Raw genomic sequence first — 10,638 nt, forward strand, 5'->3', positions numbered from 1 at the left:
GGAAGATTGAAGGCAGGAGAAGGGGACGACAGAGGATGAGATGGTTGGATGGCATCATCAACTCAATGGGCATGAGTTTGAGTAAACTCTGGGAGTTGGTGATGAACAGGGAGGCCTGGCATGCTGTGGTTCATGGGGTCACAAGAAGTAGGACACAAATGAGTGACTGAACTGAACTGACCTGACCTGAGAGGTAAATAATAAGAAATCTGCCTCTGATCTTGAATACCTCAGTGTACATTCAAGAATAAAATTAACAGTAATAAATATTTAAAAATCAACAATAAAATAGTATTATATTCCATACTTTGGTTTCAATTTAAAGTTACTGTGTATAACATCAACATACAAAAATCAGTTGTATTGTCTATATGTCAAAAACAAACCAGTAGAATATGAAACTAAAATAAGACATCATTTACAAATCAAATAGTGGTGAATGAATATATGCAAGATTTATTGGAGAAAAAGATAACATTCTATTTGCAGATATTTTAAAGATTCAAATAACTGGCTGTATTTTCACAAGTTTACTATAGGTATAATGCAACCTCAGTAAGGATTTCATAGATTTTTTTGTAATACTTGATAGGCAAAATTTCTGCCAAGTTACAAAGGATAAAAAATAATGACACACTCTAAAAGAAGGATAACAAAATGAAATTTTCAGAGATCACTAATTATTCTAAAGTGAAAAAGTGAAAGTTGCTCAGTCATGTCCAGCTCTTTGCAATCCAGTCCATGGAATTCTCTAGGCCAGAATACTGGAGTGGGTAGCCTTTCCCTTCTCCAGGGGATCTTCCCAACCCAAGGATTGAACCCAGGTCTCCAGCATTTTGGGCGGATTCCTTACCAGCTGAACTATCAGGGAAACCCTAGTTAATTAAGACAGCATATTATTGTTGTAGAAATAGACAAATAGACCAATGGAAGATAATTGAACTTAGAAACTGACTCATATATATGTGAACCCTTAATTTATGATAAAGTTGTCACTAAAATGGAAAAGGACAGTCTTAACAGCAAACAACTCTGGGAATATTTGATGTCTATATGGGAAAAAGTGAAATTGGATATCAATTACAGAAGAAATCAATTTCAAATGAATTATAGACATAAACCTGAAAGTCAAAAAATTAAAGAAGATTATATAGAAGAATATTTTCATATCAGTGGGTTAGGGAAAATTTTTCTTAACTTAGGTACAACAAAAAAATTGATAAATTTTTAAATTGATAAATTTGACTGCATTAAAATTAAGAATCTGTTCACAAATGAAAATCATTAACAGAGCATAAAATAGTAAGATATCTGCAACTCATATAATCCAAAAAGTATTTATCTTCAGAATATATAAAGAATTCCAACATATCAATAGAGAAAAGACAGATAGCCCAATGGAAAAAAAGTGAGCAAGAGACTGGAAAAATGACTTCAAAAAAGAGAAATATAAATGGCTAATATTGCTATAGAAAATTCTTCACCTATACTAACAATCATGGAAAAACAAATTAAGATCACATGAGTTCAACATGACATAATGAGATAGGTAAATGTGGACAATCTGAAGTCCAAGTAAGGAAGCTATGGAACAGAGAGCAATTGGATATTGTAAACAATTCAACCACTTTGAAATCAATTCAGCATTACTATTAAAGTTGAAATAATACATACCCAATAAGCGAGCAATTCCACTTGTGGAATACATGTGTCAGTAGAACTGTGCATTTCATAGTGTTTCCAAAATGAAAAATAAATCCCTGCTAACTAAATGAATGAATGGTGGCAGATTCATACAATGGAATGCTGCTGCTGCTGCTAAGTCGCTTCAGTCGTGTCCAGCTCTGTGCAACCCCATAGATGGCAGCCCACCAGGCTCCCCCTTCCCTGGGATTCTCCAGGCAAGAACACTGGAGTGGGTTGCCATTTCCTTCTCCAATGCAGGAAAGTGAAAAGTGAAAGTGAAGTCGCTCAGTCTTGTCCAACTCTTTGCGACCCCATGCACTGTAGCCCACCAGGCTCCCCCATCCATGGGATTTTCCAGGCAAGAGCACTGGAGTGGGGTGCCATTACCTTCTCCGATACAATGGAATATTATAATGCAAATGAATGAGTCACAGCTATCAGCAGCAACACAAATGAACTGTATGCATAAAACTGAACAAAAGAAGTGAGACACGAAGGAATACATGCAATGTAATTCCATTTTTATAAAGGTTGAAAACAGGCAACACAAAGCTATATTGTTTAAGGATCCATAAAGTAATAAAATTGTAAATGTAAGAAATTTAATTTGTTGAAATTTTCTCATATATAAATGGAGATACAAATAAATCCAGATTCAAAAAATTTCTGAAATAATTGAAGAAGTTAATCCATGTAACAGACTCACCCCCTGCTTAAAAAAAGTAGAGATCACTTAATAGCACAGTTATTCATAATTTTCCCCTTGGCCTTGCTATTAATGTTTGTGGTGTTAGTATTGCCATTGATTTTTTATCTTTTGAAATCTCTGAGAACACAAACAATTATCCAAAATGAAGTTTATCACAGCATATGTTTTTTTTCCTTTTTGAGTATAATCTTTGTACTTCATTCTTATAATATCTTATAATATCAAAAAGATGAACAAGAAGAAAAAAATGGACAGAAAATAAGATAATATTTGATTATATTTGGGGGTAGGTGGTGAATGAATGACAATCATAATTTGAGACATGGCTTAATTTCTAATGAATTTAGAAGTACTGTACAGGGCCACTCACACTCCTACAAATGAAAGAGCCCCTAATGGTGCTTATTTTAGAAAAATGACTCACAAAGTATTTTCAGAATGTGGGGCTCTTCAATGACCCTCAAGTTGTGTCACCAATGTGGTAGCATGTTTCAGTGATAACCAAGTGGTAATTTTTCTAGCCATCTTCAAACGCCTCACCTCATTACTCTCATCTTCTCTCTCAGATTCTTAGGCTGTAGCTGACTCTCTCACTGTACCTTTTTTTTTTTTTTTTTTGGTCTTTTTTCCCAAATATATTGAAATATAATTGACATGTAATATTGAGTAACTTTAAGATGTACAGTGTGATAATTTGATACTCTCATTGTACTTTTAACATAGTCTCCTTGGCCCTTCTTCTCTCAAATATGTGTCCACAACTTGCTCACAAAGGTGTCAACAACTGATGCTCATTAACACCTCTGAACTTGAGTCCACAGGGCACCTTTAGCTTCTTATGGAAATTGATCCCCATGTGCATTCTCTAAAAGGACAGATAAAACCTGGGTCACTGTTGATAACACAGGATCTGCAAAGAAGTCCATATCTTGGCTTCTAAGGAGAGCAACATAATTTATCACAGATCAGAAAATTGAGGGTATTTTCAGTATGATCAGTCCCCCTTTTAATCCTATCACTGCTACTTTTTACAGTTTTTTGGTATGCTATTTTGCCCCTGTTAAGTAGAACCCTTAAGTAGACCTTAAGTAGACCCTTCTGTCTCTCAAGAACTGAAGTTTAAACTAATTTGAATTATTTGAAGTAATAGAGAAAATAATTCTCTTACTATGTAGTTAAGCCTTATAAGTTTGAGTACTTCCATGAAAGAGCATGGAAGGATAAGGCAAGACAATACAAATAAATTATGCTAATTTTTTGCTCTTTGTAGACTCATATGTGAATCTCACCTTTGATTCATCTTTTAGTATCAACCAGGTAAACAGACCACCACAGTCATTCAAACTGTGAACAGTATAAGCCTTTTTTTTTTTTCATGGTTACATCACCAAGCTTTATTTTATTTATTTTTGTTGTTGGTGGTTGATTTTTTTTGTTGTTTTTTTTTTAACTTTACAATATTGTATTGGTTTTGCCATATATCAAAATGAATCCACCACAGGTATACATGTGTTCCCCATCCTGAACCCTCCTCCCTCCTCCCCAGTATAAACCCTTTATGTTTCTAGTTTCCAAAATCACTGATGGAATCATTAGTGGACATAGACCATGAAATTTTACCATCGTGAAATTCTGGAAGAAAATGTAAAGCCACTGTTAAAAATTTCAGGTGAGTACAACCAGGGAAATAAGATCCAGATCTGAGAAAACCAGATTCAGGTTTCACCTTACCTGGTCTCTCAATATTCATGTATGGCCATCATGGGATATCAGTGATGTCTGAAAGTATATGACTTTTCTAACTAACCATACAGGTTGATTAAAGGATCCCTTAAAATGTCCTTTGCCACAAGAATATTTTTAATCAAATAAGGCTACAGGTGCAAAAATCTGTAACTATCAAGTTTGCCTTCCTTAGTGATTACCAGTATATCTACAAAGAAAAACTATAACCAATAATACTGGCATTAATTTCCTCATTTCTGTGCTCTAAGAACAGTGGAAACACATATTTTTGAGATTTATAACCAGCCTCTATTCCTAGATACCATTCAGCAGTCTTCAAAACTTTGAGCAAAATCCATTCTGGGAGCTATGTCCTATGACCACCACAATATCTCTCTCCCCACTTGTATGCCAGATCAGTGCCCAGAAGACTCTGGCAATGAAGTGTAAATGAAAAGTGAAAGTGTTAGTCACTCAATCATGTCCAAATCTTTGCAAACACCATGGACTGTAGCCTGCCAGTTTCCTCTGTCCATGGAATTCTCCAGGCAAGAATATTAGAGTGGGTTGCCATTCCCTTTTCCAGGGGATCTTTCTGACCCAGGGATCAAACCCAGGTCCCTTGTATTACAGGCAAATTCTTTGCCATCTGAGCCAACAGGGAAGCCCATAATGTATACCTGTGGCGGATTCATTTTGATATTTGGCAAAACTAATACAGTTATGTAAAGTTTAAAAATAAGATAAAATTAAAAAAAAAAAAGAAGTAAACTGGAAAAAAAAAAGCATAAGGCTTAATGCATATCAATACAATTTAGTGATGGCAGAAGCCTGGACATAGGAAAAAACTTATGGTATAAAATGATAGCATCCTGAAACAGTCTCATAATCTTAAAAGCCAAATAGACATTCATCCAAAAAAAATTCAGGAAGATAGCAAAAACAAACAGCTTTGGATCTGGGGTTTATAGCGTTGCCTGTACTGGGAGAATTTCCACAGGTTACTTTAAAGAGGAAACCAGGCAACTAGACTGTGAAAGAGATGAGGGTCAGCTACATATATGATGAAGCATCAGGTAGTGTATGAAGGGGAACACAAAAAGAAGAGAAAAGAAGAACAAAGAGAAAAATTTATACCAAGAACATAGAAGTAAAAAAGACATAGAGAACTAAAATCTGATAAAATTATTTAAATGTAGGAAACTTATGAATATTTTATAAGTAAGGACAGATACAGACAGAGTCATTCTTGTGTGACATGTCTGTGTTAAGAACCCAGGAATAGGAGAAATGACAAAAGCTTTATTAATTGAAACAGTATTTTATGTTTTGATGTTTTTACTCCATTATATGAATTCTCTATGCACATCATTCCTGTGTGTATTTTAGATCATTTTTTGTGTTTAATCAATTTTATTCATGTTTTAATGTGAAAATATTGATCCATTAAAATATTCACTTGCCAAAAAAGAGCTTTATGAATGAAGCCACTTACACAGGAACCCTGGGTCTCAATGAGCCATCCCTAGTCCAGTGGGATGCCACTTTGGGCCAATTTGGATGAAGACTTGATAATATGACCTGATTCTGTTGGTTCCAATTAACTTCATTTGTCCTAGCCTGAGAAACTCCAGTTTTCATCACTGACCTTCCCTTTTCCCTTTAGATCTACTGAAGGTCAACAATGAAAACCAAACCACATTTACTGAGTTTATTCTGTTGGGCCTCACAAATCAACATGAATCCAGGTGGTGATATTCATCTTTCTGTTCCTCGCCTACTTGCTAAGCATCTTAGGAAATTTGACTATCATCATACTCACTCTGGTAGCCCCTCACCTCAAGACTCCCATGTGTTTCTTCCTCTGGAATTTCTCCTTCTTAGAAGTTTCTTTCACATCCATTTTTATTCCCAAGCTTCTGACCAGCTTGACAACAGGAAATAAAGTCATCAGCTTTGCTGGCTGCCTGACTCAGTATCTTTTTGCTATACTCCTTGGGGCAACAGAGTTTTACCTCCTGACTTCTATGTCCTATGTCCACTATGTGGCCATCTACAAACCCCTGCATTACCTGACCATCATGAGCAGCAGAGGCTGCATACAACTTGTGTTCTGCTCCTGGCTAGGGGGAGCCCTGGCTATCTTGCCACCAATTATCCTGATAAGCCAGATGGGTTTCTGTGCCTCCAATGTTCTGAATCAATATTATTGTGACTATAGACCCCTCCTAGAGGTTGCCTGCTCAGACACAAGCCTTTTAGAATTAATAGTCATCTTCTTAGCTGTTTTGACTCTGGTGGCTACTCTTTTGCTGGTGACACTTTCTTATACATATATTATCAGGACCATTCTGAGGATTACTTCTGCCCAGCAAAGGACAAAGGCTTCTGCCACTGTTCCTCCCACATGATTGTCATCTCACTCTCTTATGGCAGCTGCATCTTTTATACATGAACCCATCACCAAAAAAGGAGGGAATTTCGACAAGGAAATATCTCTGCTCATGACTTCAGTTAGTCCTTTGTTGAACCCCTTTATTTATACCCTAAGGAATCAGCAGGTGAATCAAGCTTTTAAGAACACCGTAAAAAAAAATTACAAAATTTTAATAATCATAATGTATTATTTTAATTAGTAAAATTAACAAATAATTGAGTTAATACATATCTAATAAGTGTTGACTATATTTCAAGGGATATTCTGGGCACTGAGAATAGAAATACAAGAAACATAGCTCCCAAATTTCTAAGAACCTCCAGGCCAGTATCAGAGAGAGATATAAAAGCATATAAATTATAATGAAACTTAATAAATGCTATTACAAAGAAATAAATGAGATGCCATAAAAAATGATTTGAGACAACTTTGCTCTTGATATTATGATTTCTGTCTTTTGAGACATTTGATTTCTCACTTATGAGACATTTGAGAGGCAAAAATGGTGTATAATGGGAACAGTAGGAGATTAATTTAGAATGAATGGTAGGAGCCCAGTAGTGAAGATATTTATTGCACATTTAAGAGTTAACTAAGTATTGCTGAGCCAAGAGAAATTATAAGACAGTAATATATCAATTTTGCTTTATGAGGAATATAATAAAGCAGTGAATAAATTAACTTTTACATACAAGATGAGTGACAAGCAATTACTCAAGAATAGCATTCAAGCAAACAACAGTAAAGGTTTCATTATGGTCCATAAGATAGAGAGAAAGGTCACAATTACAATCTCAATTCAAGCAATGTAGTGGACAGAGATGAGAAAGTTTTCCAGCTTGGAAGACTGCATGGTTGATAAAGCCATAAGTCAAATGAAGGATTCAAGAGGAAAACATGTGTCAGCTTAATACTCACAAGTTATATTTAATCAAGTTTGTTTTGAAACACAGATGAAAAAATAAATGTATGAGAAGTATTTGTTTATCAGTGTGCCAATGGACTCAACTTTAGGACATGTGAAATGTAAGATTAATTTAAAGGTAAATTTGAGCAAGCTATCCAAGGAACAAGTGAGGTTTGGACATAAATGTCTGGCTTTTATCTCAGAGTGATTGAAGAGCACAGACTTAGGAAACAGTCTGAAAAATAGTTTCTAATCAAGGATATTCTGAAATAAAGTCTGCCAAGGGTAGCCATCAGGGAGATGAAAGAGGAGGAAGAGGAAGGAGACAGTGGAAAGAGAAGAAGGGAAGGAGACAGGAAAGAAGGGAGAAAGGAAATAAAGAGATATTATAGAAAAGGAAGTAAAACGTCCCCCTGGAAGTCAGAAATTATAGGCTTAAAAATTGTCAAAAGTGGAAGCAAAACAGTTGAATTGGCAGTGTTAAAAAGGTTCACTATACTTTCAAAGTTTTATAAGTGAAGTTCAAAATTATTTCAATCTAGTGATGCCAGACAACTAGAGGTCATGTAGAGAAGGAAAAGACTGTCATACCTAATTTAAAAAGAAATTAAAGTTTTAGACATGCAAGGTAGACACTGAAGGAAATAATGAGAACAAGAAAAATCTTAAATCTACTTGCCTGGCAAGTGGAAGCATTCCACTGTGCCTCTTTTCATAATAATAATCCACCATCTGTGCTGTTTGATATTTTCCTTAGAATTAGTGTCTTATGATTTCTTCTGAAAAGCTTCCTCAATTGTGTTTTTTAAATTTATTTCTAATTGGAGGATAGTTGATTTCTGCCATACAACAACATTAACCAGCCATAAGTATACATATGTCCCCTGCCTCTTGAATCTTCCTCCCCTCCACGCCCATCCCACCCTTCTAGGTTGTCACCTACCACTGGGTATAGATCCCTATGTTATACATCAATTGTATTTTAAATGCACAGGTGGGAGATTTTGAACATTTTAAAGAAATTAGCTCCATCACTCAGTCATGTCCAATTCTTTTGCAACCCCATGGACTGTAGCCCGCCAGGCTCCTCTGTCTATGGAATTTTCCAGGCAAGAATACTGGAGTGGGTTGCCATTTCCTTCTTCAATAAATACAAGTGGTACCATACAATTACATCATTTTCTTGAACAGCTTTTTTAATTGTCTCAGATCAAATCAGATCAGATCAGTCGCTCAGTCGTGTCCAACTATTTGCGACCCCATGAATCGCAGCACGCCAGGCCTCCCTGTCCATCACCAACTCCCGGAGTTCACTCAGACTCACGTCCATTGAGTCAGTGATGCCATCCAGCCATCTCATCCTCTATCGTCCCCTTCTCCTCCTGCCCCCAATCCCTCCCAGCATCAGAGTCTTTTCCAGTGAGTCAACTCTTCGCATGAGGTGGCCAAAGTACTGGAGTTTCAGCTTTAGCATCATTCCTTCCAAAGAAACCCCAGGGCTGATCTCCTTCAGAATGGACTGGTTGGATCTCCCTGCACTCCAAGGGACTCTCAAGAGTCTTCTCCAACACCATAGTTCAAAAGCATCAATTCTTCGTCACTCAGCCTTCTTCACAGTCCAACTCTCATATCCATACATGACCACAGGAAAAACCATAACCTTGATTAGACGAACCTTTGTTGGCAAAGTAATGTCTCTGCTTTTGAATATGCTATCTAGGTTGGTCATAACTTTCCTTCCAAGGAGTAAGTGTCTTTTAATTTCATGGCTGCAGTCACCATTGGCCGTGATTTTGGAGCCCAGAAAAATAAAGTCTGACACTGTTTCCACCGTTTCCCTATCTATTTCCCATGAAGTGATGGGACCGGATGCCATGATCTTTGTTTTCTGAATACTGAGCTTTAGGCCAACTTTTTCACTGTCCACTTTCACTTTCATCAAGAGGCTTTTGAGTTCCTCTTCACTTTCTGCCATAAGGGTGTTGTCATCTGCATATCTGAGGTTATTGATATTTCTCCAGGCAATCTTGATTCCAGCTTGTGTTTCTTCCAGTCCAGCATTTCTCATGATGTACTCTGCATATAAATTAAATAAGCAGGGTGACAATATACAGCCTTGCATACTCCTTTTACTATTTGAAACCAGTTTGTTGTTTCATGTCCAGTTCTAAGTGTTGCTTCCTGACCTGCATACAAAATCTCAAGAGGCAGATCAGGTGGTCTGGTATTCCCATCTCTTTCAGAATTTCCCACAGTTTATTGTGATCCACACAGTCAAAGGCTTTGGCATAGTCAATAAAGCAGAAATAGATGTTTTTCTGGAACTCTCTTGCTTTCTTGATGATCCAGCAAATGTTGGCAATTTGATCTCTGGTTCCTCTGCCTTTTCTAAAACCAGCTTGAACATCAGGAAGTTCACAGTTCACATATTGCTAAAGCCTGGCTTGGAGAATTTGGAGCATTACTTTACTAGTGTGTGAGATGAGTGCAATTGTGCAGTAGTTTGAGCATTCTTTGGCAATGCCTTTCTTTGGGGTTGGAATGAAAACTGACCTTTTCCAGTCCTGTGGCCACTGCTGAGTTTTCCAAATTTGCTGGCATATTGAGTGCAGCACTTTCACAGCATCATCTTTCAGGATTTGGAATAGCTCAACTGGAATTCCATCACCTCCATTAGCTTTGTTTGTAGTGATGTTTTCTAAGGCCCACTCAACTTCACATTCCAGGATGTCTGGCTCTAGATGAGTGATCACACCATGGTGATTGTCTGGGTCGTGAAGATTTTTTTTGTACAGTTCTTCTGTGTATTCTTGCCATCTCTTCTTAATATCTTCCACTTCTGTTAGATCCATACCATTTCTGTCCTTTATCAAGCCCATCTTTGCATGAAATGTTCCCATGGTATCTCTAATTTTCTTGAAAAGATCTCTAGTCTTTCCCGTTCTGTTGTTTTCCTCTATTTCTTTGCATTGATCGCTGAAGAAGGCTTTCTTATTTCTTCTTGCTATTCTTTGGATAGCAATACCCAGCTGTGGATGTGACTGGTGATAGAAGCAAGGTCTGATGCTGTAAAGAGCAATATTACATAAGAACCTGGAATGTCAGGCCCATGAATCAAGGCAAATTGGAAGTAGTCAAACAAGAGATGGCAAGAGTGAATGTTGACATTCTAGG

The 10,638-nt window shown here is 36.8% G+C and overlaps 1 pseudogene; it reads left to right on the forward strand.

Moving 5' to 3' along the window:
* The first annotated feature begins 4,003 nt into the window (after positions 1-4,003).
* On the forward strand, positions 4,004-6,720 carry LOC102405362 (annotated as a pseudogene).
* Positions 6,721-10,638: the final 3,918 nt, after the last annotated feature.

The sequence above is a fragment of the Bubalus bubalis genome, chromosome 4 (assembly GCF_019923935.1).
Source record: "Bubalus bubalis isolate 160015118507 breed Murrah chromosome 4, NDDB_SH_1, whole genome shotgun sequence".
Taxonomy (NCBI): domain Eukaryota; kingdom Metazoa; phylum Chordata; class Mammalia; order Artiodactyla; family Bovidae; genus Bubalus; species Bubalus bubalis.